Source organism: Sinohyriopsis cumingii, chromosome 6 (genome assembly GCF_028554795.1).
Source record: "Sinohyriopsis cumingii isolate HCF-2022 chromosome 6, ASM2855479v2, whole genome shotgun sequence".
In the NCBI taxonomy this organism is placed as follows: Eukaryota; Metazoa; Mollusca; class Bivalvia; order Unionida; family Unionidae; genus Sinohyriopsis; species Sinohyriopsis cumingii.
The window spans coordinates 33408585-33425615 of record NC_142966.1 but is presented as its reverse complement, the minus strand read 5'-3'; the positions used below and the strand labels follow the sequence as shown (position 1 = coordinate 33425615).

Genomic DNA, 17031 nt, shown 5'->3' with positions numbered 1-17031 from the left:
GACACACATGGAGCGCTTTCAAGTATTAACAAAGATCAGCTGTTAGAGTTCGAAATAAACTATTGGATACACTAATTGTTGGTGCTACGATCTGTGTCGAGGGACCAAGCAACTGAAACTAACAGAAATAAAATAACAGCCATGGTAGTTTGCGATTTCAACACATTTATTTATACATACAGTATAGAATATCAGATTATACGTGCATGTTTGTCACAAAGAACAATACTATTATACTATATCTGATTCGAGACAAGAGACATTTTGCAATCAAGTGCACTAGGTGCGTATTATATAATCTCTCGATTTTACCACTTCTAGAAAAGACCTTTCTTGTTTCTTCTATGCTGTATGTGCGTATGTGTGTGTGTTGGATTGATTAATCGATTGACATGTGTATTTCTTCCGCATTGTGTAGTGTAAAATCAGTCACATGAATAAAAGAATGTACATTCTAAATCTTAACGGCTACTTGAGAAAATAAACTATGAAACATTAAACAGAGAATGTAATTGTTAACAAGATTATGTGGACACTGTGCATCCAGCACTGAATTAAGCCAGAATATTTACGGTGTACGTGCAAAGATGAACATTTGATTTCTTATTCTACTCCCTTAGGATATCATATCAGCAAGAAGACAGGAGTACAGGAGCTTACATCGTATCATTAAGTATACATTTTAAATGAGTGATAGGGGTATAGAACACATTGGATTTCATGAGTGCGACCTGTCAGATGTTTCTTGTGTACTTTTCCACACATAAGTAACAGTTGTAAAACACAGGAGATGAAAATTCATAATATGATCATTGCTAAGAAGAGCTACTAAGTCTCGGGACATCATTCCCAGAAGGGTACTGACAAAATAACTATCAGAAAATAAATTTATGTACACGTAAACGCTTTCTCCGAATCAACCAATAATGTGGCACCAACCGTAACCAGTTGTGGTGTAAGGAAGCTACATGTTCATATGAAACTATCAAAACCACAAGTACACAAGTTATGACTGCTAGTACAAACAGCGTCATTCGCAGACGAAAACAACTTGGACGCGATAGTGACAACAATTCTACATGATTCAAGAGAAGCTGGAAACATCATAGGAACTTCCCATAATACAGACTGGATTAAACGTCCATGAAGCAATAGCTTCTAAAATTTATTGAGCTATGCGTCTTGAGTTAGTCAAATTTTCAAAGCAGTTTCGTATGAAGTACAGACTTTGTATTTAACAATGTTTCCAGGCAGACTTTTGACTGGGAATCAACCTCGATTTATGAACGATTCAATAAACCTAATTAAGTTAAAACAAATGTAAGTACTCTATAAATGTCAGGCACAAAACCAATTTGTTTTGTTTTGACACTTGAGTTTTGAAAAACGAGGAGGCGTAGTAACGATGCATTTGTTTGCAAAATAGACTGCCGGCAATTTCCAGAGGTTGCTCCAGGAAAAACAGCTTATTCATATCTATGCATACTTCAATGGGTAAAACACCTTGTAAACTCAATGCAATGCCAGTTCGTGTCTCTCTAGATAGTCCTTGCATGTGTTTGATGCAAAAACGATGACCTCTCTCCAATGGAAGTATTTGAAGTGGGCTAAGGTTGCAAAAGGTTTCACAAAGATACAAAGCGCTGGTTATGCGATAGCTTCATGGATGTTCGCTGTGCGTGGATTAAGGCCATACTCATTAACTCCAATACCAATAAGGCTGAGCAAGGAACTTAATAGCTTATCTATTATCCTAATATCAATTTTGCTGTACTTAGATGTATTGATACCTAAATGATTTCATGATCATGTTTCTGGTACATCATATCCCGTGAACCAACGCCTATGTCTTTTTTTGGAGTCAGCTAAGCTTTCATTAAAAGCAATTGTATTACTTTTATTGGAATTGTATTCGAATCCCGCACTTTATAGGATACTAAAAACTTATCTTCAGTATGTGATCTATGCCTAGTTTTGAAAGGCTCAGGAGAAACATATCATCTGCTACAGTCGGACAAGGACACGGATTGTCGAAAAATACAAAACCAAAGCTGAAAATTGTTATAATATCTAGCAGTTCATCGATAAACGCAACGTAAAGGCAGGGGGATAACACTCCACCTTGCCGTGTACCTTTTAACGCCGGAAATCGGTTAGAAAGTATTCGTGAGTTGAAAACTCTGCTGCACAAAAGTTTATGTAGATTTAAACTCTTCAGTCCATAGTCTGTGATTGATACCAATCTTCAATAATTTATAGAATGATCTGTCTTGTCACACTGTGTCAAAGGCTTTCTCGATATCAAGGAAAGATGCTTACATTTTGTTTTGGTTTTCATTAGCATAGCTAACTAGTTCGTTATCCATAAATGAAGTCATATTACAACCTAGGTCCTCCTGATAGACCCTGGTTGTGAGTTAATTGAGAACTTAGTAGGATTAAAATCAGTCCATAACCACCTTAAGAAATTGTCTTCAAAAACATTTCCATTAGCTGGGAGAAACGTTACCGCCCTATAACTGTTCGGATTTCTTTTATTCTTACCCTCTCCCATGAAAATGGCAATTATCAAATCTTTTTTAATTTGTCCAGAATGTGTCCAAATTCCAACATAGAGTGATAGAGTGTAATCAATACTAACCTGATCGCAGTGCCATGATAATTAAGGCGTTCATAGTTTAACCGCTGGCCTTTTTAGGATAAAATTCTGAAAGCACAGATTAATTTCTTCAATCATGATAGGATGAAACTCACCACTTCATTAACACATTCACTAACTTTTTCATCACATATCTTTTATCTGTTGTCTAGCTTCGGTATGATACACAAATTCTTACAATATGATGCCTACTGAACAATTATATCTGCAGGATTACGATATATACTATAATTAAGTATCATTTCAAGCGTTTGTTTAGTTCTCTGCCGGCGTGAATTGGAAGTTTTTCAAAATAAATTTTGATCAACGTCGGCGTAATTATCAGTATTTTCATGTTCTATCTTTTGATAGTCTGAAACACATCTTCTGGGATGTCTCCGAAAGACAGACTTGGCAACATTATAAACAATGAAAAATGGATCGCCTTAACAGTTATATTGTCCTTGCTGTATCCAGTATTGTCTTCTGTTGATCATGGTTTTGTGCAGTTACTTTTGTACATGATTCCAGAAAGGCTTTACAAATGGTTTGAATTGTGAAACAGGAAAGTTTTGTTGTATATAGTAGATATTGCATTAACACTTTTCCTATGCGTCTATTTGTTCCACGTTATTTGGGATAAAGGACTTAAGGGGTTCTAACATAAAATTCAATCCCTCCCATATTCTTGTTGTATATTAGAGTCAACCTTTCGCCAATTGAACTTTCAATGTTTGAAGTTCAGTCAACTCGTGGAATAAAGCTGGAATTCTGCTGATCCAAGTATGGGTCTGTGATTCCAAAAACTTAACGCGTCATCACCAAAGATTATAGCTTCTTTGACCATATCCACATTGGACCTGTCAATTAAGATGTGATCAATTAAAGACGTATTCACGCCAGAATAATACACATAAGAATAGCTAGGACCTCGGCAAAGGTCAACATTGTACAAAGAAATTAGAGTGCTACCACTGAAAGGGGAACGCATCAAAATAATTATTGTGTCAGGTAAAGGCATACTGGGATTAGAGTTAAAATCACCCGTAAGAATGACGGTAACATACTCTGCATACATAATTTAAAGTCCATGCAGATTTTCATGGTACTCAGATTATAATTCAATAAAGTGCGTGACATGGTAAATAGACATGGATAAAAAACCCAAACGTATTATAATATAGTCTTAATATATTACCAACAATGCGGACACCATCAATATGTACAAGAGCAATGTTGTTATTGTTCTTGATATGCCAAAGAATAGTCACCACCACCCTTTTACAGGATCCTTCGCAACGGCCATACCGTGTCCTGGTCAGCAGTGTCAGTAGACCTATAGCTGACAACAATGCAGTCTAAGGACATGAGTGTTTCTTGAAACAGCCAATGTTATTTTAAGCTAAATATATATTTCTTGTTTTGAGAATAATTGTCTAAAATAAAAGTCACTTGACATACTACTGGTGGCATTCCATGTGATAATCTAATGGTTCGGCTCAGCCATCATTATGATGAGCAAAACCACCCAAGCGATTAGGGATATGACGCCATACATAATTTCGTCCTTAGCTACTTGAACCCCGTTAAAAACATCATAGGTCAACTGTTTGTTCGATAGTCAAGGTCTGTAATAAACCGCTTTGGGCCAAAATGTCTTTTCAGAGAGATTCCTTGAGTCCGACGAACTATTCAGATTTATTTTAGTGGATATCGAACCCGGTCTTTCACTTTTCATAATTCTTATGAAAGTGGTTTTAGTCCCTCGTTTCACTAGCAAGTTTTAAATTATATTTTCATCTACTGATGGATCATTATTATCTAAATATAATCTTTTCGATAGTATTCTACCTAGACAAAGGAAACCATCAGTATCATCATCCTCATTTCAATCACATGATTGACTTTCTTATAATGGTTATCTCTGTTGGAATTATCGTACCCAAATAAATGATTCTGACCTTTCCACCTTCTGAATCTGCGATACTAACGAGAATACTTGCAAAAATTCAAGATCGTTTCAGCATGAACTCCCGATGGGATTGTTTGACCTATTTCTACCTGAATCTTACACAGTAATGCTGGAGAAAGAACCCCTTCTGCATCTTCATCATGATTTGCACGAGGGCTACATTGCCCAGTGACGAGTTGACTGAAAGTCCTGAGCGCAACCTTACCATTCAAATCACTGTAAACTGCCGGGGAAGCGGTAATAATATTAAATAGCATTTGATAAGGGACTAGCTGTAACAGGAACTATACACTGTGATATATTTGGACTCTGATTCAGAGGAATATGAGAACCTCTTGGATTAATATAAGTACCTGCTAGAATACCTGAGGAACTAGGCTATAACCTATCTGACCCATTATGAGCGGCATTAATATTAACAATGTCTGAGCCGTTTAATCTGTTGATATGAACAGGACGTTGCGAGCTACGAATTTGAACTTGACAGGTGTAATCTAATCGCCCACGTTTTCTAAACATTAGGACATTTTGTTATTTGATTGGTTCACTGTTTTTTTACCTAACATCAAAGATCGATTATATATTAGATTGACTTTCTTTTGATGGTCAGGATTTCTGCTCGCAGGCAACACATTGTCTTGTTCAGTTCTTCGATCATCGATGTACACTGACATTGTGTAGAGTAGCTTTGCAAAGCAGACGGATGGTATTGATTCAAAATCACAATAGACTGTGCAGGAGAATATGGTGCCTCACTTTGATCATGAGTCTGACTTAACTGACGCAAATAATGTGTTTGAATTACATTACATTTTCATTAAGTAATCATAGTATTAATAACATTTAGGCCTTCGCCTTCATAGTATTAAATAGGACCATGAATGTCCTTCGATAATTTGGTCTTTACTTAATCGCCACCACGTGTATTCAGGCGTCTCTAAAACTCGGCATTTCCTCCATGAACTGAAAATTACCGGATATGGGATTCTATTTTCAACTTTAAAAATTACCAATGATCACTGAAACGTTGACAATTTGTAAGGAAAGATCTAGAGCGATACATTTGAACTGCAGAAATATAAACATGGCAAATTAGTTTAGTGTAACATGGTGAGAAATATCTAACTTTCAGAATAAGTTTTCGTTGATTACATAATACAACTGCAAGGATCTCAATTGAATTTACTTGTATTTTTTAATTCCGTTATCTTACGTACGAGTTAAATATTTTTGCCTAACGAATTTGTCGAAATATTAAACAAGACTCTTGATAACACTAACGAACCCTCAATAATCAAAAGAAAGATTCATGGGAATACAGAATTCGTGTCGTCCTGTCTACGGTATTGACGCATAAGCCCGTTGATAACCAAAGTCGCAAATGTACTTTTTAACACCAAATTGTGACCTCAAACTGTACATTACATTGATTATTAAACACAGCCAATATTATTATTGCAACCTGTCTTCGTCTATATTTCCGTAATTTCTTGATCAGAAGTCTTTTTCAGTCGTGCAGCGGGTACAAAATACGTAATCTAATAAATACGTAAAAGTGTGGCTCAAATGGAAATGTTCTAGATTGATACAAAACAAAATGCAAAAATGTATTCAAAGCGTATTTTCCAAAACGTGCTCTCGTAGATCATAATATCGCACAACTGTTCGTTGGACCATGCAGCCTATCCTGTCGACCACTATTGCCTTGATATCAGCTCCTTCATATCGGCTGTTTAGGAGACAAATCGTTTTCCACTACGAGTTACTTTACTCCTAACATGCAGACATTTTGTGTGACTGTTTGTCTTTGTATTCAAAATTGAATATACATGATAATGGGGACCTCGGACCTTGATCTCCCTATTTTAAGGGATTCAGCTATTCTACTTCCTGAATGAAAATGTTAGCACACATAAAACTCTCGGACCATGATTGAAAAAAATGTAAGGCTCCATTGGGAGTCGAACCCAGTATACAAGACTGGCGCTCTAACCAACTGAGCTATGGAGCCACGGTTGTCTAAAACTTGTTAAAAATAATTTTAAAAGTTATTTTCAGATCCAACTAACTGCAAACTGTGTTTTCTTGGGCTCTAGTTTGTCTATTCATCTCCTATTATATTCAGTCTTGCACCGACGATACGTGTGTTGTTTAATCAACACTTGCATCAATCTTAATAGAAAATAGTCAATTAACATATCTACACAAGAAACAACAATACAGGATAATGCAAAACATTCACGACACGAATCAGGAAACATACAGCTACAAAAGGTATGAAGAGGCAACTGTACATGCATGGTACATTTCAAAGCGACACAAGTTCGAGGTGTGAGAAAATTAGTCCAGATCCTCTGTTCGTACAACAGGACATTGACCATCTGGTTTATTAATAGAAAAACCAATTCGAACTGCAGGGACAAGTTGTTTTTCTTTTCATTCATGCTGCTGGTTCATTCTTCATACAATCTTTTCGGCATAATGTCAATTTTTCCTCAAAGCGATTTAACAATGATTTTGCTGGAAACGTGTAATTGCTGGGAAAAACGAATGCCCATGGAGAGTAAGAACAGTCTTCCTTCAACACTATCATTATTAATGGCAATGAAAACGAGTCTAAAGTTTGGACGAGAATAAGACAAATAAGCATTGAGTTTCTTTGCTTTATGATTTCATTGGTACAAAAATGTATTGTTATCGTGAGGTACCAAGGAATATTATCAGAAGTTGTCGTAGATAAAATTTAAATGTGATGAATAAGAATTTTCATCTATTTTAAAGTTAATAATTAGAACATTACCCCCCGAAGGGTCCCAGATACTTTTAAAAATGTCCCCTCTATGATTTAGGTACGCAGTGACCGTGACTCAGAACTTCAGGAGGCATCTAAATAGTCTCTCTCTGCCTCCATCTCTCCTTCTCTCCATCTCTCTGTCTCTGTCTTTCTCTCTCTCTCGCTGTGCGCAATACTCGGAGTCGACAAGTTACTCCGACATTTTGTATAGATTTGTGTTTATATTATTATTGTTAAAACCCCTTATTCAATTATATCGAAGATATGTGTTTCCCTTGAATGAAGACCACATATGTCCTTTCCCGAGCTCGGACTAATCTGATAAGTCCCTAACTGGAATCATCTCACGCTGCATTTCGAATGAACAGTTGACAATGAAATCATGCTTCATATTTTGGAAAGAATTAAACATTTCTTCACTTATTTTCATTACAATATTTTTACAATTTGCGAATTTAATGACTGTCAATGCAGTTCTGATGCTTCGTTGAATAAAACCAACCTGTGCATGCACTTTTGAAATTTTAAAATATAACAGGAACAACGTTATGCACTCGATTTTAAGCAGATCCCTCTTAAAACTGAAATTGCAAAGAATAAAAATTGTGCAAGACTTACTCTGGGCTTTCCTTTTATCGTTTGTCTTAATGCATGCAGTATTAGACATTTATAACAATCAAAGTACCCAACCAACATGCTCTACCTACATAGTCATGATTGCGGATGCACGCAGTGCCAGTGGCACCTATCATGTTATTGGTAACAGAGAAAATTGTTTAGACTTGTACTTTCAGAACTGCTAAATCGTTTTCAACTAATTAGTAGCGATGTTTCCCAGAGAGACTTCATCATTTTGGATTACTTAGTAGCAATTTTACCTGGCAAATGTATACAAGAACTGCAAAAGCTCAATCGAGATAGGGCTAGAGTTAAAATGGAACTAAGGATTAATACCAACAGTGTCCACTGGTAAAATCTTACAAATATTTTCACGCTAACTCGAGATTGGACTCGACTTAAACTGGAAGTAAAGTCTTCATAGCAACAGTGTCTACTGGCAAAATCATACAATATATTCTGGTCAGATGTCCATGAAGGATTTACTAACTAGTGAAAATATTGCTTACGTATTCAGAGTTAAGTAACTATTATCGACTTGATATCAGTCAGGCCAGGTAGCTACGACGTGTTAGTTTTCATTTTAAACTCCACGGGCGTGATGCAGCTAGAATGTAGAAACGAAGGATTCTTGATTTAAGAAGAGATCATAATTTTCATCAAATAAAACAGTTGTAGAAAAATAAAATTTATCGTATTTTTCCAAATAATTTTTTCCTTGTTTTCTTTTCGAACAGTGTGATCAGTTTTTGTAATAGATGTTCTAATTTATACATGCTGACTTCATTTATTGATTACAATAGGCCTTGTGGTTTGCGTTATCATTGTAATACCTTTATCCATTAATTCGTTGCTATATCGCAACAGGTGGATTACATTACGCTGTATTCACCACATGTTGTATCGTCTCACCTTAATGTAAGTACATTGATGTGCACCATCCTTGCAGATGTCTTCTTACAGTCTGATGTAAAAGGCGTTCGTTTTAAAAGTATGTGAATATATTCATTTATGTTTCATATATCGATATAGTTATTGATATAAATACGCACCATTGCGAAGTATTTGAAATTATTGCTTATATTACAGTTTTTGCTATCTGCTGGGGCGTGAATAATTATTTTTATGTCGATCTAGGACATTTGAAAATGCACAGCTTTGATACCAGTGATTGGCCGATTTTTAAAGATACAGTTGATCATTATTACAATATAATAGGAGCTTGTATAAACGTTGTGGCTCCATAGCTCAGTTGGTTAGAGCGCCAGTCTAGTAAACTGGAGGTCGAGGGTTCGAATCCCACTGGAGCCTTTCAACATTTTGTTTCTTTCTCGCAAGCTCAGAGTTGTTTTGCAATGGGTCATTTTGAATCGCTGATTTCTGGATTTCGAGTGTTCCGATCTGTCTGGTTCTTATGTTCTTTTAAGTAACTCCTACTAAACAAGCAATACATGTTAGTTTTCATTCTAAACGTTACAATATTTGTTTAGTTTACAAAAGCTAATTTGGTCTAAAACAACAAAGTATTTTTTTGAATTGTTGAATTGATCAGTTAGACATGTAACTGTAAAGTTGCGGATGTCATAACATCAATAACTACTATAGGTTGAATTAGGTTAATTGCCCGTCTAAGGACGGGGATAAAATAGTAAAAAGATAAATAAATAAAATTAAAAAATAGGATAAGAGAATTCAAAATGAAAGTTTAAACATAAAAATAAAAAAGTATTAACAAATATTGGAAAGCCTCCAGGAGTTTCCAGCTCGCTAACTTTTGGCAGTCGTAACAGAAAGAAAGAAAGAATGAATGAAAGACAAATCTGGGTATTTATATTATGTGATAAACGACCACAGTGAGGTGACGAAATGTATTCGTGTACTCTCCTGTACATTTACGAGATATTATGAAATAGTCTTGAAATGTTTTGACTATTTTGCGTTGTGCTTAAGTTTGAGAAATTAGCATAACATAATTAATTGTACTGGTGTCATCTTATTAACGTTCTATTTATACGGTAACTCTTATCAGTTAGAAATAATTTCAAGGTAAACTCTCCCCTTTGCTTTTTTGAATTAAAACGGCCCATATACACTGTGCAGTGACCAAAATGGGTACACATGCTTTAAAGGTCATAGAGTCTGAATATACCTTTTAACTTGTTTGTTTTAGCCAGTGTTCAAGCAGTAAACACTAAAGACCACGGTGGCATGGTATTATTCGCTAAATGACATTAAATGGTCATTTTTAATGGCAGAATGATAGTATGTATCAATGAGCGTACGCACATTTGCATGGAGCACAGTCAGACATCGGAGCATTATATATCATTTCAGTTAACATAATGTGCAAAGGGATGATCCTTGGATATGAAATGGCATATGTCCTTTAAGCAACGTCATTGGTATGTATATATATTGATACGGGTTAGTTGCACTTCCACCCAAAAATTTATGCTGATACCAATCTAAAACAGAGCTATTTCCTCATTAGACTCTCATCCAGAGGGAGACGGTTTCAGTGTAATGGAAGTCGTTGGTTACACGTCCGGTTGTGACAACAGAAGGAAAACACGTTTGATGTTAGCTCCGTGAATATTGAAGGTTTGTTCCTTGAATGGATTATTTTGCTGTTGAAGTTTGTTACATGTATATTTATGATTTTCTTCTGACGGCATACATATAAGTAAGTTATAATGTGTGTGTGTGTGTGTGTGTGTGTGTGTGTGTGTGTTTGTTTATCGACAATGCAAAAAAGATTATTTATGGCTATGAATTAAAGTACCACACGAACTGCTGATTCAAATTCCAATGACACCAGTGGGTCAGCTAGCAATTAGCAAAGCATGTCAGGTCACGTAGATAGTCGGACAGGAGCCTCTCATAGTTTGAAAAGGAATGCACAGCTATGATTGGTGTGAAAGATAAAAACCATGAAAGTAGGTGATGTTACCAGAAGTGTGGAAGAAAGGACGGGAAATATGACTGTTTATGCAGTTGTGCCCAAAGGTGAGATTACTTTACCAAAAAAGGAATCAGCATATAACAGCACGGGCTGTATTGATATTGGCAGTGATTGCTATGACTGTACTCTCTTATATTCTCATACTGTTATTGTGTCTATACTTCATTTGGCCTGCATACATTTGCAACGAAGAGATAGGTATGAAGCTAAGACAATACAGAGTGGAATTCCTGTTTTATATTCAACGTAGATAGTACCCTGGTAATGGCAGATGGGAAACGTTATGTCAAATGTAAGTTTCCACAACAGATACAATCCTTGCTAACTGAAATTGAAGCAGCTTAAGATTTACATTTACATCAGTAAGTCAGCTTTGATATTTTTATTCTGTCCGCCAATTACACATCTGAATAACCACTCCAACGATTCACAAAGCTAGTAATTGTTTATCTCTACTTAAATCCAAGATCTTGCATGTCTGTGCAAATGCAAACGTGCTGTCTATTTATTAACGAGCGACGTACAGTTTAATGTCATCCGTACTTTTCATGTAGCTCCAAGGAAACATTCAATTGTGATAACGAAAAACTGACATCCCCAAGTGAAATCACCAGAGCTGCACAACATTCCTCACTCTTTGTGAGAATAAACACAATTCTTCCTCTAAACTAGACTCAGTACTTTCTTAATACAGGCCATCAAATGGACACAATTCGGACTGTTAGTCTAAAGACCTTATCTGATCTCGCTGTCTACTTTGACCTGGATGCAGACCGGCATTGTATATTAAGGTTGCTTCAGAGCTCTCCGTTGTCGTCGGGTTCTTCAGTATCAACTGAAGCAAACTACGAACTCAGTATGTGTCTACCTTTTACGATAGCATTTAAGAAGGTTAACGTGGTACAATTTCTCCTTATGTCGTACCCGTACACGGTAGTTGTGTCCACCAATCTTGTCCTTACAACGAACGGACCCCTCCAGGATACTTGGAGTTTCTTGTGCTCCAATGGTAACAACAACAACACCTTGTCTCCCGTTTGAAACTTCCGTTCCTTCGCTTTCTTGTTGTAGTACTTGGCTTGACGTCCCCGTGCGTCACAGAGATTCTTCTCGGCCAAGTTACAAATGTGACTTTAAGCTTTCTTGAAATTGAAATTGTACTGGACAAAAATCCAGTAAGAAATATACGTTGAACGAATAATTGATTTCTTTCGTATTGTTAGTTTATCTAAATGCATGAAATATAAGATATTGCAATCCAACTTTCAAAAATAATCAACATGCCGAAATTCGTACTCTGCTTCCATGGTTATGATTGCAGATGTACAATCTCATATATCAAGAAGATGGTGTTAGGAATGACGAAGAAAATTGTTTCAAACAGAACCATTCAGAAAGACTAAATCATTTGGAACTATGTTGTTTACCATTTGTTTCCCAGACCATTAATCATGGCAGCTACGTTATGCTACTTCTAATTCTTCCGGCCACGGCCGTGATGCAGCTGAAATGTATAAACGAAAGTTTCTTGTTCACTGAAGGCATCCTAATTTTCATCAAACAATAACGTGAGAGTATTACAAAACTTATTTTAATTTCTCAAATAGCTTTTTATTTTGAATATCTCTTGAACAGTGGAAACCGACTTTTATATAAGTTCTAATTTATACATGTATATGGTCGCCCGCACATAGGGCAATTTTACCTGTAAACATGTTTTGGCCTACAATTTTAATATCTGCCAGCAACATATTGCCCCCCCCCCCCAAAAAAAAAAAAATTGTTCTGATGTCGCCCCTGTACACGTTTACTTAATATATATATATATATATATATATATATATATATATATATATATATATATATATATATATATATATATATATATTACATAAGGCCTTGTGGTATGAGTTAACTTTGCAATATCTTTATTTATGTATTCGTTGTGATATAGCGATATAGGGATAACAATACATTATATGCACAATATGTTGTATCTTGTCGCAGTAACAACAATATATTAATGCTCTCTATACTTATCAATGCATCATTGTATTTCTACTTAAAAGCGTTATTTTTCATAGTCTCTGAATACAGACGTTTGTTTATCATATATCAATACAATTAGTAGTATTGAGAAGTACATCAAATGATTTATTAGATGACAGATTTCACTATCTAGTGGACTATACACTCTCAGTATTACATATACATAGGATTCGAAATGGGCAGAGCTTGAAAAATAGTGATTGATAAGTTTTAGCGATGCAATAACAAATTAATACAAAAAAGTAGAACATCTACATTCCTAAAGACGTGTGTGGCTCCATAGCTCAGTTGGTTAGAGCGCTAGTCTAGTAAACTGGAGCTCGAGAGTTCGAATCCCACTGGAGCCTATGTGTTTGTTTTAGTTTTGGAAGAACCTGTATGGGTTGCAGATTCGTTACGTCCCACATAAAAATGTGCGAATCAGACTAAATGACTAAGTGTTTTGTTCAGGTACCGATAAAAGAACATGTAAGCTAGATCAATGAACCATTACACATTTCGTTACGTGACCTGCTATGTATTCAGTATACAGCGATTTGCACGATGTCCACAAGAATTGACCCGACATTAAACGCTGTTTGATATGTTTAAATCAGGGACATTTATGTGCGACATATATTGTTATGTACGTAACCCGCGATCATTGTTCCTAATATATTCCCCATTTAATTGTAACAAGGGGTTTGATTGGATCATTTCCGTTCAGCGGCATCGAATTAGATATAAGACGTTTCACGTAACTAAACATGCCAAAGGTTGACGTGGAAAGAAGCGGATCAACAATTCTTGGCAAACGAAGATGGTATGGCGTGCGTCCTTTTGCGCCTTGATTTCAGACGTCGAGTGTTCCAATCTTTGTGGCTCAAATTTACCTCATTGCTATGTATACATGTATTAGAGTTTAAAGGCACTTCCGCACAACAATACCTGTATGATGGCAGTCTGAAGTAACGTTCTCTCCTCGCTGTGGAGAAAAACGCTTTAAATTTAGTCGACGTCCATTGTTTTAGATTTATGTACCGAATTTTGGTCATTTTACCCTGTCTTTTAGCAAGGCGACTTTAAATCGGCACATCAGAAAGATTACATCGTAATTAATTGCGAGAGAAATACATAAATTACTTTAACGTAATTAACAACAGGCCATAGTATTAGCTGCCACTAAGCCAACCAATTGTTGTTTACATTGAAACTGAAAATAAACCTGTCAATGTCCAAAACACTATCATGCCAATCGGATTGAAATAATTTCTCCACTGTCCTACATGAATATCTGACAGCTACCGCTTAGGGGTCATCTTCTGATGACCTTTGAATTAGCCAATGGAAATGCAGCTTTTTGAAATCTGAAAGTGATTAAAAACGTTTGTCATGCATTGATACTGTTCAGTATTACTGCCTAGTCTACAAAACACGAAGATATAAGACTTTATCTGACTGACTGATAAAAGTGGCGATTATGGTAATAACATATGTTGCGACTGATCATACAAAGCAACAGAAAGAAACAAAACCAACACGCTTTGTTAAACTGAACAAACAATTTAATTATCAAAGTTATAAATAAAAATGTGAGAGGAACTTACATTATTATGAAGTGAAACAAGTATTCGTGAAAGAGTTATATTAAAGTCAAAAAAAAAAAAAGAGAAGCTCCGTATATATTTCAGAACCTGAAATGTACTGGCCTGTCAAGAATCGTGCCGTTGTCAAAATGATGTTGTATAGAACTCCTTTGATTGAATAATAGTATACTTCAAACATTGAACAATTTCTATTTCCAATGAACAGTCCCAGCGAATGTTTTATCCTCTCAAATAAAATCTTAGTACAACATAAAACACGTATGCAGACTTGATGTTACAACATTACCACAAGAGATAAGATTGTATCTAAACTAAGAATGAATCTGATTGGTCAGTTCTCTCTTTATTACGACTATATGTCGGAATGTACCCTAAGTGACAGATCGCACTACTCAATCTAATGTTTCACAATACCTGTTCATGTGACCGAACTTATCCAAAAGAAACTGACTCATTTCTTCTAAGATACCACCTGACGATATGTCCAGTGGACAAAAGTATGAATCTCGCAAACACAGTTACTAATAATTTTATTTTTAGTAATTGTCAACACTTACGGAAACATCTATTTGTAGATCCTAAGCAATTTTCGGTTCCTTAATATTTAAAAAGAACCACTGCACTTAAAAAGGTCAGCTTTCAGGTAATCACTACAATTTAAGGTCATGAATAAAAATTACAAAAAAGACAAAGTCATGTACCAGGAGTTACAAAAAAACATAAACATAACACATAGGTTATCAGAACATGATATCTACTAAAATGCTGTCAGATCGTCACATGGGGCAGTGAAGATATGATTTTAATCGGATTTATTTATATACATTCTGTTTAAACGACCTTTGCACATGGATTTGTAAAGTTACTCACATCTAATAGCAATGATTGCAATAATTTGAATGGACGACGACATTTGTGCTAAGACATATAGATCAGGTTGTTTGAAATAGCTACGAAATGTTCTCGACTTGTTCAGCATTTATTGAAGTTATTTGAGCTAACATGCAATATTGGTTTTCCAGTGTTTATTAAATACTTATTAGTCATTACTACAAAACAATACCGGTAATTCATTGATGTTAGAAATAATTACAATGCATATTTTCTACTTGCTCTTTAAAATTATATGACACAAACAAATGGTGCAGAAATCAATATGTGTACATACAGTCAAAATTCTATAATGTCCAGAACTCTTCCTTTCATGTGTCCTTCCTTTGTACAATTGTTCTAAAATAATTAATGAATCATCAGGGTGATATTGGCTCACTCCTTAATGACTATGCACAATCTTTTACACGTAGTTTGTTCTGGCAGAGGATGGTATATCAAACTCATCATCATCGTCCTCATCATCTTTATTTCCTTCCATGGAAGATTACATGATATAAGAATAATCCAAATTATAGGTAATCAGAATTATCGATATGATAATTAAATGCTATAACATTATATCCCCCAGTTGTCAAATAAAAAACGATCACGGAAGACATGGAATACTATTCACGAATGATCTTGAGGATACCATAACTCTAAAGACAATCGCAGAATGAGCTTTTTATTGGATGCCCAGTATGATTGCAATTTACCCACGGGTATGTTTACTGTATTTGAATATTTAATTCCGCCATCTCGAGTTCACGTTTAATATCTGAGCTTGCTGAATAAGTAGCGAAAGCTCTTGATACCACCAACTACTGAAAATGATTCAAACCCTCGACGATGAAAAAAATGATTCATGGAGGAAACAGAATCTTCGTTCTCCTCTTTACTAGACAAGCTAGCAAGCCAATCGATCCATAAATCCGCAACTGTGCCATTCAAAACATAATGTAACCCAAAACTTGTACATGATATTTATTTTTAAATACAGCCAATATCATTATTGCTATCTGTGTCGGTCTAGCTTTCCGTTATCTATTCATCAAAAGAATTTACCAGTCCCGAGTGTGCCACAAACACATAACCTAATCAATGCTTGTAAGTGTGCCTCAATAAGAAAATGTATGTCGATTAACATGAATAAGATGAGAATAACAATGAACAGTATTTGAAACGTATTTTGCAATGGAAGGTCGACACAGTGCGCAACTGTTCGAAACACTACGAGACTTGACCAGAACGTTAATCTTTACAACATTGCTTTCAGGTACGCTATTTAAAATAAAAATCATATTAGACCTTAAAGGCTTTCGTTAGCCTGCAGAGAAATATTTGTGATTTGTGTTTGCATTGAAAATGGGATTAAAATCAACAAAGGGACCTGGATCGTTGTGCTCCCTTTTTTGATGGATTAAATTGCTCGACTTTCTGAACCAATGTGGTAGTACATTCGGATAGGCAATACAAATAATGGCTCCAATGGGTGTCGAACCCGCGACCTCCAGTTTACAAGACGGGTGCTCTAAACAA

General features: G+C 35.6%; 2 non-coding genes across 2 annotated transcripts; both read left to right on the top strand.

The window, feature by feature from the left end:
• The first annotated feature begins 9259 nt into the window (after positions 1-9259).
• On the top strand, positions 9260-9333 carry Trnat-agu (transfer RNA threonine (anticodon AGU)). Its single transcript has one exon. It is a non-coding gene; the product is annotated as a tRNA-Thr (tRNA).
• A 3973-nt stretch (positions 9334-13306) lies between these two features.
• Trnat-agu (transfer RNA threonine (anticodon AGU)) lies at positions 13307-13380 on the top strand. The gene has a single exon. It is a non-coding gene; the product is annotated as a tRNA-Thr (tRNA).
• Positions 13381-17031: the final 3651 nt, after the last annotated feature.